The sequence below is a fragment of the Lissotriton helveticus genome, chromosome 6 (assembly GCF_964261635.1).
Source record: "Lissotriton helveticus chromosome 6, aLisHel1.1, whole genome shotgun sequence".
Classification (NCBI taxonomy): Eukaryota; Metazoa; Chordata; class Amphibia; order Caudata; family Salamandridae; genus Lissotriton; species Lissotriton helveticus.
Genome location: NC_136067.1, coordinates 478,720,940 through 478,741,677, shown reverse-complemented (window position 1 = coordinate 478,741,677; position 20,738 = coordinate 478,720,940).

Sequence of the window (20,738 nt, the reverse complement as noted above, 5' to 3'; positions counted from 1 at the left end):
GAAAAGACTCTGTATGCATCTTTAAATTGTCGTATAATTTTACGACGTAATTTACATGTGGAAAGCGGTTTAGTTATTGAAGCAATGGGTCATGTTGTGGATTTTGTGAATTACTGAAATAGAGATGGAATTGAATTTATACAAATTAAATTTGATGGTATTGAAGAAGTACAACAAATCAGTCGTTGTTCTGCCCGATTTTTGCTTGTGAAAGATTTATATGTCCGCAGAAAACAGTTTCCTGTTTCTTTGGCATATGCAGTGACTATTCATAAATCTCAAGGTTTAAGTGTAGATAGTGCTTTGGTGAATATTGGAAGTTCTGTGTTCAAGGAGGGTATGGCATACGTTGCTTTATCTCGAGTCAGAACTTTATCAGGATTGTACTTGATTGATTTTGATGAGACAAAGACTAGTGCAGATCTAAATTGTGTAAAAGAATATAATAGGTTAAGAAGAGAGTATGCTCCAAATTTATCTCAATATCCTCTATTTGAAAAGCGTGTAGTAGGTCGAAAAAGAAGAAATGAGAACATTTGTAGTGAAGTTGTAGCAAAAAGAAAAAAGGTAGATGAACCAGTAATTTTAAGCAGAAACGAAATGGATTCAGTTAAAGATGTTGTTGGATTTCATTTTGAAAATAGTTCTAGTGTCAACTGCTATGCTAATGTAGTGGTTAATGTTGTTTTTTTTCTCCAAACTGTACCAGAACAGATTGCTGAAAATCGTGATCAAACATTTTGTTGTTTATTAAATTCTGTGTTAGAGAAATAACAAAAATACAAAGTGTTTCTGAAATTCGAAATGTTTTAGACATATGTTCTGGTCTAAATTAATTTTCACAGAATAATCAGCAAGATTGTCAGGAATTTCTAATGTATATGCTTGTTGTTTTGCAAGATGAAGGTGTAGATGTAGAAAATCTTTTTGGCCTTTCTTATAAATGGCAGCATGACTGCGACAATTGTTCCTTTTCAAGTAGTACTACAATAGACACTGAAAGATTTATATATTTTACTTTACCAGACTGCAAATCCGTGTCATTTAATAATCTAGTTAGACAAGCAAATCAAAGCATGGTCTGTACTCAATGTAAATCAGCAATGCTATCAACATTATTTATACAAAGATATGGACAGTATGTAATTTTAATGTTCTAACGATGTAGACCTGATGGAACTAAATTGACAACATTAATTAAAAATGTTGTGGCTTCTCAATTATCAATTTCAGGAAGAATCTTTACAACTGCAGCAATTATTTACCATGATGATCCTTCAACAACATCAGGACATTACACAGCTTATTTAAAATGTCATAAAGGATGGAAACACTGTAATGATACTCAATTGACTTTCAAACAACGTTTGCCTTCTGACTTACAAAATTCTTACCTAGTGTTCTTACAACCAAAATTTTAGGGAAGGAAATTGGCCTATGAAGATTGCAGCAGTTAATATAACTTAGTTTGCTGTTCAAAATTACTTTCTGAGTGAGAGTGATGAAGATAATAAAAAACATGTAGTTCTCATAGAGATAGTATATGTATATCACATAGTGTGTGCTGTGAGTATTATAGAAAATATTTATAAAAAGTAAGCTAGAGGTGGAAATAAAACTATTGTTTCATAATGTAAAAGATGTTGGAGCTTTTCTTTCAGAAAGTCGGGTAAATGAGAGATTAAGAATACTCTGGACTAATTTCCAAAGAAAAGGACTTTCCATATACTATTTTGCCTCGTGTAAAAGTAGATGGATCAAAAGTGAGTTTAGATATTTTTTTTCTAAATTTTACATTATTTATTAAATCATTGTGTGGGTTTTTTAAACACAATCATTTTCATTGTGTTTTTGTTTTGCCTGCTGTTATATGATGAGTAGTATTGAAGTCACTGTTTTAAGTGAAATTCAATATATTCTGAGAACAGCAAAAATAAACCATATAACATGTTGTGCAAATTATTTTGTATTTCCTATTATTAAATATATATTATTCTCCCCTTCTCTTATGCTCACTCACCTATTTCCACCCTCTATCACTCCTCTTAACTCACCCTCACTGGCCTTTTTTAACTCTCCCTCACCTCCCTTCCCTTATTCCACTTTCCTCACTTATCCTCATTCTCCACTCCTTCACGGCCCTTTCCCTCTCTCCCATCCACCACTTTCCAGCTGTCAGTCACTCTACTCCACTCCCCTTCCCCTTGTTTCCTTTCTTTGTTCCCTCAATAATTTCCCTTCTCTCACTCACCTTATTACACTTCACTCACTCCTTCTCTCACTTCCTCTGTCCTATCACATCCTCACTCCCTTCCCTCACTCCCTCTCTCTTAGCCTCATTCTCTCGATCCTCTCACTCTCTCCCTCCTCTTTCATCACGCTTACTCCCTAAAACTCATCCACACTCCCATACTTATCTTTCTTTGCTCTCTCGCTCAGTCCCTTTCTGCCACTCTTTCCTTCACTACCTCTATGTTCTCACTTCCTCACTTCCCTTGTCTCAAGCTCACTTGCTTTTATCCTCTCTTTATTTTCCCTTTTTGATCAACCTCACTGCCCTTCAATCACCGTCCCTCACCCTTGTTCCGTTACTCCAGTTCCTTCAGTTATCCTCATTTATCATCTTTAACTACCCTTCCTCTTTCTCTCCTCATGCACTCACCTTTTCCCAGTCCCTTTTTTCACTTTTCTTCCCTTCCTTTGCTCCCTCAGTCATTCTCTTCCTTTACTCACCGTACTGCCCTTTACTCACTCTTTCTCTCACTCCCTCTGTTCTCTCATATTCTCACTTGTCTTCCCTCACTCCCTCTCTGTTACCTTCACTCCCATTGTCTCCTCACTGTCTTACAACCCTACATTCACCCTCACTCATCTTCCATGCCTCATTGTCATTAATCCACCGTTATTCACTCCTGCTTCTCTGTCACTCATTCCCCTTTCTTTACTCCCCTTTCTTCCTTTAGTTTTCCTAAATCACATTCCTTTAGTATGTTACTCACCTTAAGTTCATTTCTCTCTCCTGCTCTTGTTCACTGTCACTGAATGTATCCATGTCATTATCCTTTCAGTAATTTGCTCTCTCTCTATTTCTTTTAGCTCTCTCTGACCTTCACCATTCCTTTGTTTTTCTTTCTGAGTCCTTCACTTCTACTTTATCTCTTACTAACCTTTTATGACTTTTAATCTCCTACGTTGTCTCTTGTATTGTAAAATATATATTATAAATATTCTAACTTATTTTTATTTTTCTTTCACAGATATCAAATTTAATGAAAAAATTTAATTAAGTTTCCATTACTTATAAGGTAAGTTTGATGTACAAAATTTACTTTCCCTAAACTCTTTTCTTTAACCTCACTACTCTTCTCTGATGCTCCCACACCCCTGTTCCCTTATTGCGCTTGCCTCACTTATTCTGAATCCCCACGTTTACTCCCCTTTTCCTCACTCCTCTCTCACACTCACCTTCTTTCAGACTTTCTACTTTACTTTCCTTCCTCTCTCTTCCCTTTCTTCACGCCTTTACTCTTTTCCCTTCCCTTACTCTCCTTACTCCACTTCACTAACTCCTTCTCTTACTCCCTTTGTCCTCTTACTTCTACACTCCCCTTCCCTCATTCTCTCTCTGTTAGCCTCATTCTCTCCATCCTCTTAGTCTCTCACTCCTCTTCTGTCACACTCACTCCCTATAACTTATCCATACTCCCACACTCACCTTCTTTCAGACCTTCTCCTTTACTTTCCTTCCTCTCTCTTCCCTTGTTTCACTCTTTAACTCTTTTCCCTTACTCTCCTTACTCCACTTCACTAACTCCTTCTCTTACTCCCTCTGTCCTGTTAGTTCTACATGTTCCTTCCCTCATTCTCTTTTTTTTAGCCTCATTCTCTCCGTCCCCCTTTAGTTTCTCACTCCTCTTCTATCACGCTCACTCTCTATAACGCAGCCATACTCCCACACTCACCTTCTTTCAAACCTTCTCTTTTACTTTCCTTCCTGTCTCTTTCCTTCTTTCGCTCCTTCACTCTTTTCCCTTCCCTTACTCTCCTTACTCCACTTCACTTAGTCCTTCTCTTACTCCCTCTGTCCTCTTACTTGTACACTCCCCTTCCCTCATTCTCTCTCTGTTAGCTTCATTCTCTCCGTCCCCTTAGTCTCTCACACCTCTTCTGTCACGCTCACTCCGTATAACTCAGCCATACTCCCACACTCACCTTCTTTCAAACCTTCTCCTTTACTTTCCTTCCTCTCTCTTCCCTTACTTCATTCCTTCACTCTTTTCCCTTCACTTACTCTCCTTAATCTACTTCACTAACTCCTTATCTTACTCCCTCTGTCCTCTTGTAGTGTAGTTCCTATTATCCCAATAGGCTCTGCGCATTGGAATAATATCTTCAATAGTATAGACGTAGGACTGTGGTTAACTAGGTCTTCTACTGATGATATTAGACTTAAAGTTATGTGTGCCAGCTAGCTCAGAGTTCACTAGAAACTTTCTCGAATAGGCAAGGAGGAGTTTAACCTCCCTGGATAGACAAGAAGGGATTTAGTTTCTGACAACCATAGAACATGACAACTTTGCTCTCCCCTAATCAAGAGTATATCTCCAGAGTCGTGTGAAAACAAAAGACAACTATTTTACTCAGTCAGTACGTGCATTCTTAGTTTCACCAGTTTGTAGAGAAATAAGAGATGGGCGTGGTTCAATAAAAAGATGTTATTTATTGATCAGTCTCTTTTCTCATACAAGAGAAATGAATCACTATTATTGCAATACTTATATTTAAGTAAAGTGCATACAGTAAAAACAGAATTATAAAATAATACTGTAAAAGCATTTATATGGTTTCTTAGCCATATGATACTTAAAATGGATAAAAGATATACATACATATATACATTGACTAATCGTACTCAACTGGTGCTTCTAACTATGCCTACCCTGGTGTACCTGACCTAAGCCTAATACTTGGGAGGGAGTAAGTAAGTAGCAGTTTAAGTTAAGTTTGTTTTGCCAAGAATCTGACTCAAGAATTCTCTGTAAGGGGTTAGTCAGTTCAGTACCTGGGATTTAGAAGGCTGGAGGGTTGGTATCTCTGTCACAGGACTCGATATCCCAGTTACCCGCGAGGGCGGCTGGAAACGCCGGAGGCTGGATTTCTCGGCAGGAGAAAAGGCAGCGTCTCTCTCAGCGCGTCAAAAGGGAGGGGCAGCGTCCGTGGGCTTTTCTGCATCAGCTGGGCTCTCCGGCAAGTAGCGCTGCTCCAAGCTAGTCACCACCGTGTCCTAGCTTAGGGCAGCGTCGGTATATTTATACCTGAAAGGTGCCGTGTTTGACGTAAGGATGGACATAAGACGTCAGCAAGAATGTCATAAGGACTGGTCGTTCTTACATTCTTTGCAGGAGTTCTCGAGCGAAATCAAAACAATAGCTGCGGGGGATTTCCCAGGTCTGTTGGAGGTTTGATTTGTTTTGAGAACTCGGTGTGCTTTCTAGGGGGCTGAAGGGATAGTGCTTGCTTAATGTGACAGCATGCACTATGACCTAATCTGAAGACGGGTTTCTGTGCCGGTGTATGGACATTAGTGAATTAATAACCGGACATGGGTCAGAAATAGGAGTATCAATATAGGTACCTAGATAAACACACCACACCCACTCCACGAATTTATGTACATATATTTACTAACCTAAGCAATAGTAAACATAACTAACAGTGCATGTGTATACCGGACCACCCCAAAAACATTTTCGTATTTGAAAAATGGTGTATGCGAAATGCATGAAATGAGTATAGGTACTGTATGCATTCAAGCAGTATAATCATTATATAAGGAGATGCACATTTTATATCGGCATGAACGATTTGCGAAATTACACATGAAATGGCTCTTGATACAGAAAAAAATTGCGAGACCATCTCATCACATATAAACACAATGAATTGCATATAAACTAGAGGTTGAGGTAATGTAATGTCTCTAGTATTCCTAAGAATAGAAGTTCTGTTCTCTAAGAATAGTTTTACTTTAAGCAGAAGATAAGTGCCAAAAAGGTAAATATTTTGGAATTGGAAAAAAAGTTTTCGCTATTCAGGGGAGAAGAGAAAAAATAGTTCACAGTCACTTTGTTTTCAAAAGGTTGAAGGCCAAATTCAGAGTTCAGGGAACGCCATGTGCAAGTTTGTTTAAAATCATTCTCTCTGTTCCGGTGAAAACATCATTTCAGACAGATTCTCGAAAAAACAGTCTACAGCTTCTGGTGAAAGTTCGACTAGGTTAGAAAATGTCGCTACCATGCAGTCACGCGCATGATTGCTTTCACTGATGGTTGGATCAGAACTGCTTACAGAAGGTCGTACCTGGTCGATGCTACCTTCATCTTGTACTTCACTACCCTTCAATCGTAGTGGTGAAGTTTCCACGAATGCCGTCATCAGGATAGGTAGCCGCTGGGGACAGCACAATGCATGAGCCTTTACTGGACCCAACAAAGTATCTGCATCCAATGGTACGTCTGATTGTAGTGTAAGACAGGTGTCCAACACGCATTCTTCGCCGCATAGCATGCACCTTAATACAGGCATAACACAATTCTGCCAGATGGGTCTGAATGAAAGAAACCAGGTCATATTCAGATCTCGTAGCCGGGCTAAGCCAAGGACTTTAGTTATGCGGTCCCGGTAGCGGATAGCTAGAATCGTGTCTTCCATTGTAGCTGGAGTCTTGTCTGTGACATGGCTTGCCATAACGAAGCAAGAGTAGCAAGAATAAAATGCCTGCTACGAGTCCCAACAGGAGTGGAAGTCCGCCAAAGATGGAATGGACGAAATTTGGAAAAATACCCAGGATCGCTTTGAATGGGGTTAAAGCGCCTGATATAACTGTCTTAAATACACTTGGGATACCACTTGTATCAGAAATATTTAAGATTTCGTTCAGCATTTCTGCGAAGTGTAGGGGGCAATTTGTTGATAACATTGAATGAATCTCTGCCGTTGTCCTTGCAACTTGGAGATCATACGTTTCTTTTGATGACGTCAACTGGGTTGGCGTCTGTAGGAGCACAGTCTTCATTCTGCTTAAAGTATCAATTCGAATGGAAGAGATTTTTAAACTGGGCCATAACCTTCCCTCCCTGTCTGGAGCATCATTCGGGAACAATACTTTTTCACAGCACATGACCCTGGAAGTCACGCTTACGAGATAAGGTTTTCCTGGCAGCAAGCCACAACATCTGTGATCTACAATTAGAATGTAACTCCCGTTCGAAAGTCTTCTAAAGAATGGTTCTATTTGTGTTGCAGGTGTGCCTAACTGGTGACATGAAAGGTTATTTAAAGTCCCTTCACAGGCCCCATGCAAATTAATACCCTGACACAGAAGTATGCCACTGAGTGATTTTTCACAATTATTACCACTAAGGAATACACTCTGTCCGTTGTTACTGACACATGTGTGTGTGTATATAGGGCAAGTTCCATGTGGACTTAATGTATTCTTTACCCAACCTTTCATACTAGCCTGCCTGTATATATTTTTGGCAGTATTGAAACTGGAAAGTTGTTATCGGAATATTTATTATCCCATGTATTATCCATTCAATGACAGGTCGTTCTGACATTGTCAATGGTAATCTCTCAAGTTTTTCAATGCTCAGAATTGTATAGTCAGCACCCTTTTGTGCCAAACTGATTTGTTTATCAGTAAGGTTAAAGATATTAAATAGTGACGTTGTGTTGATTAAACGCCAAGGCACATAGCCTGAACGCAGATTTTGTAACGTCCAGCCAAGCTGTACAATAGAACGCAATTGAGACTGACCGTGTTGCAACATCAGTAAGTCTTGTTCTATTATATCGATTGCAGAAGATACAATACTGTCCAGTGAATATATTCTGGAAGACAGAGTCATTAACCCATTGTCCACGACAGAAAGTGATTTTTCCAAATTAACACGGTCAATTTCCCGTATTTTTTCTGCTGTCTCAATTTGAGTTACTTTCCAAGCTTTGTTGTAAGCTGCATATATAGAGGCCGCTATGAAACGTTTTAGACGCTGTTTGCGTGGTCCCATGATGAAATCACGCAAGTCAGCACCTTCTTCAAGTAAAGTTAAGTGTTGCTTAATTTCTGACAGTGTGGATGTATGTAGCCATTGAAGGCAGAGTTTCCCCACACTATAAGTAGTTACAATCCCTGGATGTTGTCTCTGGGAGTATCTTGGGTCTGGCCTGGTCAATGTCAACCCCTGTATTTTGTTCAGGAATCTGTCTTGACAGTTATTTGTGTCTGTGGGCCAGATCAACCATTGTTTCCAATCAGCATGTGTTCTGTTTTGGTTTAAAATATGGGATATGTCTATCTCAACATCCGTAGTGCTATTACTGTTAGGTGTTGGTTTTGGAATAGACGGTTTATTTAAGTCTTTAATTTTGGCTAGGCCAAGACAGGATGTCTGTTGAATTGTATCATTCAAAAATATAATTTGTTCTGGGATCATGCAGGCTCTAAATAATGATTCTATACCTTGCACTTGCCAATCTTTTGTGCCCCAGATCGTTTTCGTTTCAATGTTATTGTTCCAGAAATCAAAACCGAATGTATTCATTTTTTCACAAAATGAGTCTGAATATATCAACTTTGTGTTTGTAAGCATGGTTTTCACTCCTGTCTTATTTAACAATTTGAAATAAAATGATTCTGCATTACTTGTGTTGAACCCTGAAAAGTATGAATATTTATCAAAATATGTCTTTGAACTGCCTTTTGGTGGAGTTGCACAATGTTCCCATTGGTTAAATTTTAAAACATTTCTAGGTTGAGTAGATTTATGCAGATAATGGTTACCATAATGGTTATAACAAAACATTTGATCGTAATTAGATGAACCTTGCAAATAATCATGTTCTGTAAATTTAGCTGACATTACTAGATCAGACATCATATCATTAATACTTTCAAAGTCCCAATCATCAGCAAATGTGCTTGGTTTTACAAAGTCACTTAAAGAAATCTTGAATTGATGAGGATACTTCAGGAGTTCAACCGGACCATATATTTCGTAATCAGTTTTGTCCCATGCTACCCCACCGGGCATAGGATTGGCTGTGAAGTTTACTGAAGAAAGTTCTCTTTTCTCTATGTGTGAAGACTTGTGTGGTTTCAGGACCAAGTTGATTTTCTGACTTGCTGTGTCCATTGTAGCATATTTTCCCTCAATGAAATGTCCCAAGCATAGTACCATGATGAGCCAAAGTATGAGGATGAATACTCCTAGTGCCACCCAAAGTTCAATCCATGGAGAAAACAGATAGGTTTCTTTTAGTTGATGAAAGAGTTCCTTTGCTTTATCTTTAAAAGTTTTTGTTGTCCGCTGTTCCTCTGGTTCACTCAGATCTTCAGAAAAATCATCGAAGTTGATGAAGTAGCCTGATGCTGTTCTGTCAATTATTTCAATTGCTTCTGGATTCCTTTTTGTTTTTGGAATTTTCTTTGTTTCATTAGCATAGTCTGTGGTTACATCATTGTAGACTGGTGTTTCTTGATTTAAGATTTTAATTTGGGTTTCAAGAGGTTTAAGTTCCATGGCTTTGTTGCATAGTCCTTGTTGTTTTACTGTAGGTTTATCAATTGTGATTAGTCTTTCAGTTTGAACCTCTGTGTTTGTAGCAAACTTTGGTGTTCTGCTACTTCTTGGGAGTCCACTTGGCCTACTACTTGTTATCGGCCACATGATTGTGGTTTAACCAGGTCGATGGATACAACTCGGATCTCCTTTTTACCAGCAAGGGGCGGTAGTACTACTGATCTTGTCCCGTTGACAGACAAGACAGGAACTGCTTTTCTGTAAGAAGGCCCAAATTCCTTCTTCACCGCGATCTTTTCTCTGACCAGATCCCCGATTTTTGGAATCCAGACAGGCCTTGCTGGGACAGGTGGTTTCTCTTCAGTGGTTATTGGCTGCTGTTTCAACTTTATGTTGCTCAGGTCTTTTCTTGTTTCGTTTAAGTCCTGTAAAATAGCCAAACGATCTTTGATATCAAAGCATTTTTCTTTAACCACTGAAGTTTGACTATCAAGGTCCTGGATTAACATTCTAGTCCCAAACAATAGTTCGTACGGACTGAGACCTCTCAGAGAATTTCTTGGCAGATTATTAAGACTACGTTGGACACTTATTAAATGTTTGACCCACCCAGCTCCTGAACCTAATACCTTTGCTGTTATAGATTGCTCTATGCCCTGGTTTTTTCTTTACACCATCCCGTTTCCCTCAGGAAGGAGGTGACAAGAGTACCGCAATGCTATGCCCATGCTGGTCATGTCCTCCTTATAAGCTCGAGAGCTAAAAGCAGGACCCTGGTCAGAATGTAGCATGCAAATTGCGTATATGCCATTCTAGACTCGCAAATCTTCGTATAACAGTTCAGACGTCAGCCGAGAGCTGGGGTCTACATTTTAAGTGAAAATAGTCTCTCCATGTTAATATGACGCATTATTCATACTGGGTATTTTATGTCGATAGCCTAATCTTTTATTGAGCGAAAAGCCATGGGAATACACCGTTTCGTTCACCACTGCGATCCCTGTTGCAGTCTTGACAATTTTTTGCAAATATGTGATGTTGCAGGCTCATTCCTGGCCACCAATATGTTGATTGTAATTCTTCTAGAGAATCCTTAAGTTTAATGTGTCTAAGACCCTCACCCATATGTGCGTCTGCTATTAACATTGTCCATGTTTGGAATCACTCTATCCCCCACTCCAGGGATTCGAGCAAAAGGAACGGAGTTTGCATCGATTATGTATGTATAATTGAGTGGATACATGAGGGGTAGCGCTGAGCAGTCGCCTGTTGATGAAGTTTTTACCGCCAGCATTGTTTCCCCGTCAATGTATTTTACTGAACGCTTTTTTGTAGCTACGGGAGCCGATTTAGTTGCTTCCGCTTTGGCTGTCTCAGCCAATGAATTCCCTGCAACGTGAACGCCATCACGCTGATGACTCAGTGAGTGTATCACGTGAGTCTTTGGTAGTTCTTTCTTTAAAAGAACTATTTGTTCCCAAAGCAATTTTTGCTTTATTGTTGCACCTGTGTCATCTTTGTACCCGTTTTCAACCCATTTCTGCAAGTCGTCATTGTATGATTTGACGCAGTAATATGAATCGCACACTATAAGTGTCGGGAATTCGCGATCGGCATTATCTAGCGCCATTTTTAATGCTATTATGTCAGTTTGTTGTTCTGAATTATTTTCCACTGAGTGTGTTTTTGAAAATAGAGGTTTTAATTTACCTCCGCGCCACATGTCTTTCGTAATTTCGCATGTGGCGTTATAAGCTTGTTCTCCCCAAACTGAGGGCTGAGCATGTCTGTCTGTATGTATCACACAGGCGTACTGTCGTACGGGCAGAATGTCGATTGGCAGAGGATATTCTCTTTCATATTCTAGATTTTTTAATTTTGTCAACTCTGGATCAAAATAGTATTTCACTCTGTCTGTAGCAAGAGAATCTTCCCATGTATCCATCTTGGATTTAGTGCCATAGTAGGTAAATTACATGGGGTTGTTAATGCCTCAAAGGCTGATTCTGCTGTTCTGACTGTAATCTGTCTGCCGTCAGCTTGGTATCTTCTCTTGCTACAGCTGTTTGAACCGCGTGAACAATGTTTTCCTTAATTCTGAATGTTTTTTCAGCTTCTGTGTACAAATGTGTTTTGTATGCTATTGGTACCTTTTCTCCCTCATTAGAGGTTAGGTATGTGAATCCGCATCTTCCTGGGATGACTCGAATCACAAGGTTGCGTGTGTTATCGCGTGTTTGCAGTTTTGTTTTAACTAACATGTCTGTTTGTAAAGATCTCAAAATTTCTGTGTGTTTTTGAGTCCAGTTGATTCTTTTAAAATCTGGTTTTATTAGGTCATAGAGAGGTTTAACCCGCTCTGCATAATTTATAATGTACGTTCTTCTGAAATTTAGGAAACCTAGAATTGATTGTAAGTTTTTTAGTGTTCTAGGTGCTTGGATTACAGCACATTTCTCTAGGAAATCTTTAGCCAGGCTTTTGCCTTCACTTGATAATTCATATCCTAAAAATAGGACAGTCAGATGGGCAATTCTTGACTTTTTGAAGTTGAATTTATAACCCTCTGCTGCGAACCCAAGTATTATGGTGTTCACTCTTATCAAGTGAGTATCCAAGTCATCGTCTGTTAGATAGATGTCATCGACATAAGATAATGCCTCATCATCATACATTTGTAGTAACTCTGTTACTCTCGCTGAGAATAATCCTGGGCTGTTCTTGAACCCTCGCCGCCCCGCTCCCGCCACCCAGCTGCTCCTCCCTCCCGGCTCCTTACTTAAGGGGACCGTAGTGGACCACAGAGTGTGACCGCTCAGCCCTCCACAGGGCTTGGTCGCCCCACTCACTGCTGCCACTCCTGCCTGCCTTTGCCGCCTCCTGCCTGCAGATTCCTTCGCTCGCTGCCCGCTGCTCCTGGGAATTTCCCGCTGCTCCTGGGAATTTCCCGCTGCTTCTTGGAATTTCCCGCCGCTGCCTCCCTGCGGCCCGCCCCCCTGTGATTCCATTCGCCGCCCCGCTCCTGCCACCCAGCTGCTCCTCCCTCCCGGCTCCTTACTTAAGGGGACCGTAGGGGACCACAGAGTGTGACCGCTCAGCCCTCCACAGGGTTTGGTCGCCCCACTCACTGCTGCCGCTCCTGCCTGCCTTTGCCGCCTCCTGCCTGCAGATTCCTTCGCTCGCTGCCCGCTGCTCCTGGGAATTTCCCGCTGCTCCTGGGAATTTCCCGCTGCTTCTTGGAATTTCCCGCCGCTGCCTCCCTGCGGCCCCGCCCCCCTGTGATTCCATTCGCCACCCCGCTCCCGCCAACCAGCTGCTCCTCCCTCCCGGCTCCTTACTTATGACGCCCCCAGACCGACCGTGCAGTGGACGCGTGCAGCGGGAGCGCCGATTGAGCGCCGAAGGTGCGCCAAAGGTAAGCCCGTCTGCGCCCGTCCGCGCCTGGCCCGCGCCCAGCACCAGGACCCCTGGCCCTCCCCGCCAAGGTAAGATGACCCGACTGACCTACGACGCCGCCACTCTCAACGCACTCAATGCCGGCCGGACCCACGCCTGCTGCCGAGCCACCCCGAGACGCACTCACGGACCCTTCACCTGCTGCACCTGCAAGTTCACCTGCCTCCGAACCTGCCCCGCACCCGCCAAGACAAACACCAGCAGCAACCACCTCAAGTGCATCCTGATCAACACCCGCTCCGTCCACAGACACGCCGTGGAACTCTGGAACCTCCTCGACGCTACATCACCGGACGTCGCCTTCCTCATGGAAACCTGGATGAACGCCTCCTCTGCACCCGACATCGCCATCGCCATCCCGGACGGGTACAAGATCATCAGGAGGGACCGCATCAACCAGACCGGAGGTGGCATCGCCATCGTCCACAGGAACACCATCCGCATCACGACCGACGCCAACGACTCCTTTGCCACAGCCGAACATCTCCACTTCCAGATTCACACCGACCCTAAGACTACCCTCAGAGGCACCCTCGTCTACAGACCCCCGGGACCACGCACACAATTCGGCGAAGACATCACAGACTTCATCAGCCCGCACGCCCTCCCCTCTACTGACTACATCCTCCTCGGGGACCTCAACTTCCACCTGGAGAACAACAAGGACCGCAACACCACCGCCCTGCTGGAAAACCTCGCCAACCTCGGACTCAAGCAACTGGTCAACACCCCCACCCACTACGCCGGCCATACGCTTGATCCCGTCTTCTCTTCCAGCAAGTACATCACCTTCAGCCATGCCACCGGACTCCACTGGACTGACCACAGCTGCGTCCACTTCAGCTTCAAAAGATCCACGACGCACCACCACCCGCAACAGGTACCTCACAGGAATTGGAGCAAGATCACCGCAGACCAGCTCACCACCTCCCTCAGCCAGAGCCCACCCGCCAACACAACGGACCCCAACGAAGCAGCCCGCAACTTCACACAGTGGCTGACCGCCTGCGCCGATGACCTCGCGCCACTAAAGAACCCTCCCAGCAGACCCAGAAGCAAGAAGGCATCCTGGTTCACCGACGACCTCAAGGACTCCAAGAAGACCTGCCGCACCCTTGAGAAAGCCTGGCTCCTCGATCGGACCACCGACAACATGACCGCCCTCAAACACGCCACCCGCAAGCACCACCAGCTCATCCGCACCACCAAGAAGAAATCCCTGAAGGAACGACTGGACAACAACGCCCACGACAGCAAAGAGCTCTTCACTATCGTCAAGGAGTTCTCCAACCCCAGCACCGGCACCAACGACATCACTCCGTCACAAGACCTCTGCGACTCCCTCGCCTCGTTCTTCCACCGCAAGATCGCCGACATCCACAACAGCTTTGGCGCCCCACCCACGCACCCAACTGTCGAACCAACGCCCCCCACCGCCACCCTTCGCACCTGGACCACGTTGACCACCGAAGACACAGCCCGCACGATGAACACCATCCACTCCGGATCACCGACCGACCCCTGCCCACACCACGTCTTCAACAAGGCCGACTCCACCATCGCACCCCAACTCCGGAACATCATCAACGCCTCCTTCAACACCGCCACCTTCCCGGAGAGCTGGAAGCACGCCGAGAACAGTGCCCTCCTGAAGAAACCTACAGCGGACCCCACCGATCTCAAAAACTTCCGCCCCATCTCGCTCCTCCCTTTTCCTGCTAAAGTCATCGAGAAGATCGTCAACAGACAGCTGACCGCCTTCCTCGAGACGAACGGATCCCTCGACCCCTCGCAGTCCTGCTTCAGAGCCAACCACAGCACCGAGACGGCCCTCATCGCAGCCACCGACGACATCCGGACCCTGCTTGACAAGGGGGAAACAGTGGCCCTCATCCTCCTGGACCTCTCCGCTGCGTTCGACACGGTCTGCCACCGCACCCTAGTCCAGCACCTCAGCAACATCGGTATCCAAGAGAAGGCACTGGAGTGGATCATCTCGTTCCTCGACAGTAGAACAAAAAGAGTCCGCCTCCCCCCGTTTCGCTCCGAGGCCACCGAAGTCATCTGCGGCGTCCCGCAAGGATCTTCACTTAGCCCCACCCTCTTCAACATCTACATGAAACCTCTCGCAGCCATCGCACGCCAGCACAACCTCAACATCATCTCTTACGCCGACGACACCCAGCTGATCCTCTCCCTCACCAGAGACCCCGACACCGCCAGAACCTGCCTACACGAAGGGATGAAAGACGTCGCCGAGTGGATGAAGGACAGCTGCCTGAAACTGAACTCGGACAAGACGGTAGTCCTCATCCTGGGATCTTCGCCCTCCACCTGGGATGACTCCTGGTGGCCCCCAGCCCTGGGCACCGCACCCAAGCCAACCGACCACGCACGCAACCTGGGCTTCATCCTGGACCCCTTCCTCTCGATGACCAGACAAGTCAACGCCGTCTCCTCATCGTGCTTCAACACCCTGCGTATGCTTCGCAAGATCTTCCGCTGGATCCCGACCGAGACCAGGAAGACTGTCACCCAGGCACTCGTCACCAGCCGACTGGACTACGGAAACGCCCTCTGCGCTGGAACCACAGCCAAGCTACAGAAAAGACTCCAGCGCATCCAGAACGCCTCCGCCCGACTCATCCTGGATGTCCCCCGACGCAGCCACATCTCCAGCCACCTGAGGAACCTGCACTGGCTCCCCGTCGACAAGAGGATCACGTTCCGGCTCCTCACCCACGCACACAAGTCTCTCCACGACCTGGGCCCCAAGTACCTCAACGACCGCCTGACCTTCTACGAGCCCACCTGCCAGCTACGGTCCACCAGCCTCGCCCTCGCAGCCATACCTCGCATCCGAAGAGCCACCGCCGGAGGAAGATCCTTCTCTTACCTGGCTGCCAAGACTTGGAACTCCCTCCCCATCCACCTTCGGCTGACCCAGGACCATCTCGCCTTCAGGAAACAACTCAAGACATGGCTGTTCGAGCAGTAGCATACCCCTCCCCCCAAGCGCCTTGAGACCCTCCCGGGTGAGTAGTGCGCTATACAAATGGCATGATTGATTGATTGATTGATTGATTGATTGGGGCAAACGACAGAAATTTTTCTGCGAGCCATTTATTGAGAAAGCGGTCAAATATCTGCTTTCTGGTGCTATATTTTGACAAAAGAATCCATTAGAGATGTCTAATGTTGTTTTGTATTTTTTGCGCACTATGCTATTCATTAGTGCTGCACTGTGTGAGTTTTGTACTGCAAACGTTTTGCAGCATGAGTTAAGGTGTCTGTAGTCCAAAACTAGACAATATAAATCATCTGGTTTGGAGACAGAAAACAAAGGATTGTTCATTTGTGAGGTGCATGTTTCAATCACCCCCTGGTGTTCAAGTTGATCTAAGATCTCCCTGACCTGATTTTTAGCTTCTTGCTTAATTGGGTACTGCCTCTGTGCAGTTGGTTGAGATTTTAACTGGATTTTGTGAGGAGGAGAGTCCTCATCCCATCCCACATGATTTTTATATAATGCAGGAGCCTGGGCTACTGCCCACTTTCTTGCAAGTGTATATTTTTTATGAATTGGAATATGATTTGAGAAGGCAGGCATAATCATTTCTTCGCCATGAGGGCACTCCCTGACAAACCCTGGTGGCCAGTCTTTTTCAGCTAGAAGGATGTCATAGCCCTTGGAGAGATTATCCCAAAATAGACCCCTTATCTTCCTAGTCTTATCTCCCTCTATACGTAAAGTTATTTCATATATTTTATGAGGTTTGCTAACTCTGGTATCTGCAGTTTCCACCTGAATGTACTCATTCGTGTCCACTGTCTCCAGATGATTCATCAGGATCTTGCGAGCTATGCTCACTTCTGCTGCGCTGTGTAGCATTGTCTGAGCCCACTCTCCGTTTTTCAGCTGAGTCCTCAGGATCATCGGCATGTTTGATTATTTTAATGCTGGCTACCTTCTTCTTTGGAAATTGTAACTTTTTACTTTGATGAGCAGGTTCTTTGTCTTTGGACTTGACGTGCTCTTCCCTGTGTTCTGACCGTCCTCTTCTTTCCGATTTCTGCGAGGAAGTCTGAAACGATCGAGAGGGACGTGTATCAATATCTTAATATCTATCAGGTTTCTTCAAATTATCCCTATTTCTAAGGTTGTATTTTTTCTCAGAGGGCTCCCTCTGGGGAGACTTGTTTCCTTGGTCCGGAGATCTTTCTCTCCGCCGAGGAGACCTTCCTCTGGACTGGAATCTTTTTTCTCTGGGAGTGGATTGTTTATTTCCATCCCAGTTCTTTTTTGAAGTGTTTAGATTATTTTTAATAAATACCTTTTCAGGATTTTCTATTAGTTGGGGTTTCACTGGTTTCCCACCCAAACTATCTCTTCCTAGTTCTTCATAGGATTTTTCTATGATTCTGGCAAGTTCAAATGGTTGGTCTGGTATGTCTGTTTCCTTCAATCTTTGGCGGATCGCCACATTTGCTGCTTCCCTTTTTATGTTTGCTAGTAATATTGCCGAGACCTGCTTGAAGTCTTTCAGTAATTTCATACCCAGAGTTAAAGCAGGTTCTGGACCGTATTCATTTTGAATCTGTTTTAGCACCTCTGGTATTACCGCCATGGACGGAACACCATGTGTTTTTGTGTAAATGGAAGCAAAGACTGTACCCCAAGTGTCACAGTCCTCCACATGTGGTGCGATCCCCATTGGAAGACAGATAGTCAGAATTCTGTGTTTCTCCACAGGTGTGGTATCTGGAAATACCGCCTCTATTTGAGTGATTTTCTGTGCTAACCAGAATGGAATTTGTTCCCGTTTAATGGGTACTTTACCTAGACAGGACTGTATGTTCTGTGGTGTGATTTTATTTGTGTTCCCCTGATGAGGGGTCAGCTGTGGAATTTTAATAGCTGGTTGGACTGTTGAAGTCCGCATTACATATTGGACTAGTTGTCTGTGTATTTTGATCAGTTGTTTTAACTGTGTTAAAAGTTCTGGTAATGACATTTTTCCAATGTCTGGATGTGGTGTGTATCCGGCTAGAACCGGCCACGTCGCTCCTGGTCTACCTAGTGGACCGAGCCTGGTGATGTGATCATTATGTTTTAGGGCGCCTTTAAACCAGAGCAGGTGCTCTTGGTATTTGAGTGGTATTTCCACCTCCTCGAAAGGGGTGTACTCATCCGGAGGTTCCTCTATCTTGTAATAATGGAACTCTTTTGTTACAGCGTTTGCTGCTGGAAAATTTATCCATGAATAGAATACCTCTGTCTGCCGATATTCGTGTGCCTCAATTACGAATATGACTGTACCACCTCTCGGTGTTAGTCCATTTTCTATAAGTTTTAAGGTTATAGTTTTTCTTATACTGACCGGGATGAGTATTGCACCCGGGTCTTGCTGTAGGAGACTTGTGTCTTCCTCTAGGAGTGGAGCTGCTATTCTAGCTGCCTCCCTATCTTCTTCAGTTTCTGACATTTTACTGTCAAGAAGGGTTTTTGTTGCAGATCAGGTTTTCAAGGAAACAAAGATTAGATGCACAATATTTTTGGAACACTGTATCCTTCAACGTTGAATAAACCAAAAACCATACATAGGAGTCTCCTCCTACTAAGTTTGGCAGATTTAACCTTTCATCCACTCCAGACGTCTTTGGAGTTTTATGGAAAAAAGGGTCTGTGTGAAAAAGCACGACTGAGTTACTCTAATGTCTTGCGTTAGATTTATCGCCTATCCAAACCGTTGGGCGCCATGTAGTGTAGTTTGTATTATCCCAATAGGCTCTGCGCATTGGAATAATATCTTCAATAGTATAGACGTAGGACTGTGGTTAACTAGGTCTTCTACTGACGATATTAGACTTAAAGTTATGTGTGCCAGCTAGCTCAGAGTTCACTAGAAACTTTCTCGAATAGGCAAGGAGGAGTTTAACCTCCCTGGATAGACAAGAAGGGATTTAGTTTCTGACAACCATAGAACATGACAACTTTGCTCTCCCCTAATCAAGAGTATATCTCCAGAGTCGTGTGAAAACAAAAGACAACTATTTTACTCAGTCAGTACGTGCATTCTTAGTTTCACCAGTTTGTAGAGAAATAAGAGATGGGCGTGGTTCAATAAAAAGATGTTATTTATTGATCAGTCTCTTTTCTCATACAAGAGAAATGAATCGCTATTATTGCAATACTTATAGTTAAGTAAAGTGCATACAGTAAAAACAGAATTATAAAATAATACTGTAAAAGCATTTATATGGTTTCTTAGCCATATGATACTTAAAACGGATAAAAGATATACATACATATATACATTGACTAATCGTACTCAACTGGTGCTTCTAACTATGCCTACCCCGGTGTACCTGACCTAAGCCTAATACTTGGGAGGGAGTAAGTAAGTAGCAGTTTAAGTTAAGTTTGTTTTGCCAAGAATCTGACTCAAGAATTCTCTGTAAGCGGTTAGTCAGTTCAGTACCTGGGATTTAGAAGGCTGGAGGGTTGGTATCTCTGTCACAGGACTCGATATCCCAGTTACCCGCGAGGGCGGCTGGAAACGCCGGAGGCTGGATTTCTCGGCAGGAGAAAAGGCAGCGTCTCTCTCAGCGCGTCAAAAGGGAGGGGCAGGGTCCGTGGGCTTTTCTGCATCAGCTGGGCTCTCCGGCAAGTAGCGCTGCTCCAAGCTCGTCACCACCATGTCCTAGCTTAGGGCAGCGTCGGTATATTTATACCTGAAAGGTGCCGTGTTTGACGTAAGGATGGACATAAGACGTCAGCAAGAATGTCATAAGGACTGGTCGTTCTTACATTGTTTGCAGGAGTTCTCGAGCGAAATCAAAACAATAGCTGCTGGGGATTTCCCAGGTCTGTTGGAGGTTTGATTTGTTTTGAGAACTCGGTGTGCTTTCTAGGGGGCTGAAGGGATAGTGCTTGCTTAATGTGACAGCATGCGCTATGACCTAATCTGAAGACGGGTTTCTGTGCCGGTGTATGGACATTAGTGAATTAATAACCGGACAAGGGTCAGAAATAGGAGTATCAATATAGGTACCTAGATAAACACACTACACTCTTAGTTCTACACTCCCCTTCGCTCATTCTCTCTCTGTTAGCCTTATTCTCTCCGTCCCCTTAGTGTCTCACTCCTCTTTTGTCAGCTCACACCCTATAACGCAGCCATACTCCCACACTCACCTTCTTTCAGACCTTCTCCATTACTTTCCTTCCTCTCTCTTCCCTTACTTCATTCCTTCACTCTTTTCCCTTCACTTACTCTCCTTACTCCACTTCACTAACTCCTTCTCTTACTCCCTCTGTCCTCTTAGTTCTATACTCCCCTTCCCTCATTCTCTCTCTGTTAGCCTTATTCTCTCTGTCCCCTTAGTCTCTCATACCTCTTCTGTCACGCTCACTCCCTATAACTCAGTTACACTCCCACACACACCTTCTTTCAAACCTTCTCCTTAACTTTCCTTCCTGTCTCTTCCCTTCTTTCGCTCCTTCACACTTTTCCCTTCCCTCACTCTCCTTACACCACTTCTCTAACTCCTTCTCCTACTCCCTCTGTCCTGTTAGTGCTACACTTTCCTTCCCTCATTCTCTCTCTGTTAGCTTCATTCTCTCCGTCCCTTTAGTCTCTCACTCCTCTTCTATCACACTCACTCCCTATAACTCAGCCATACTCCCTCACT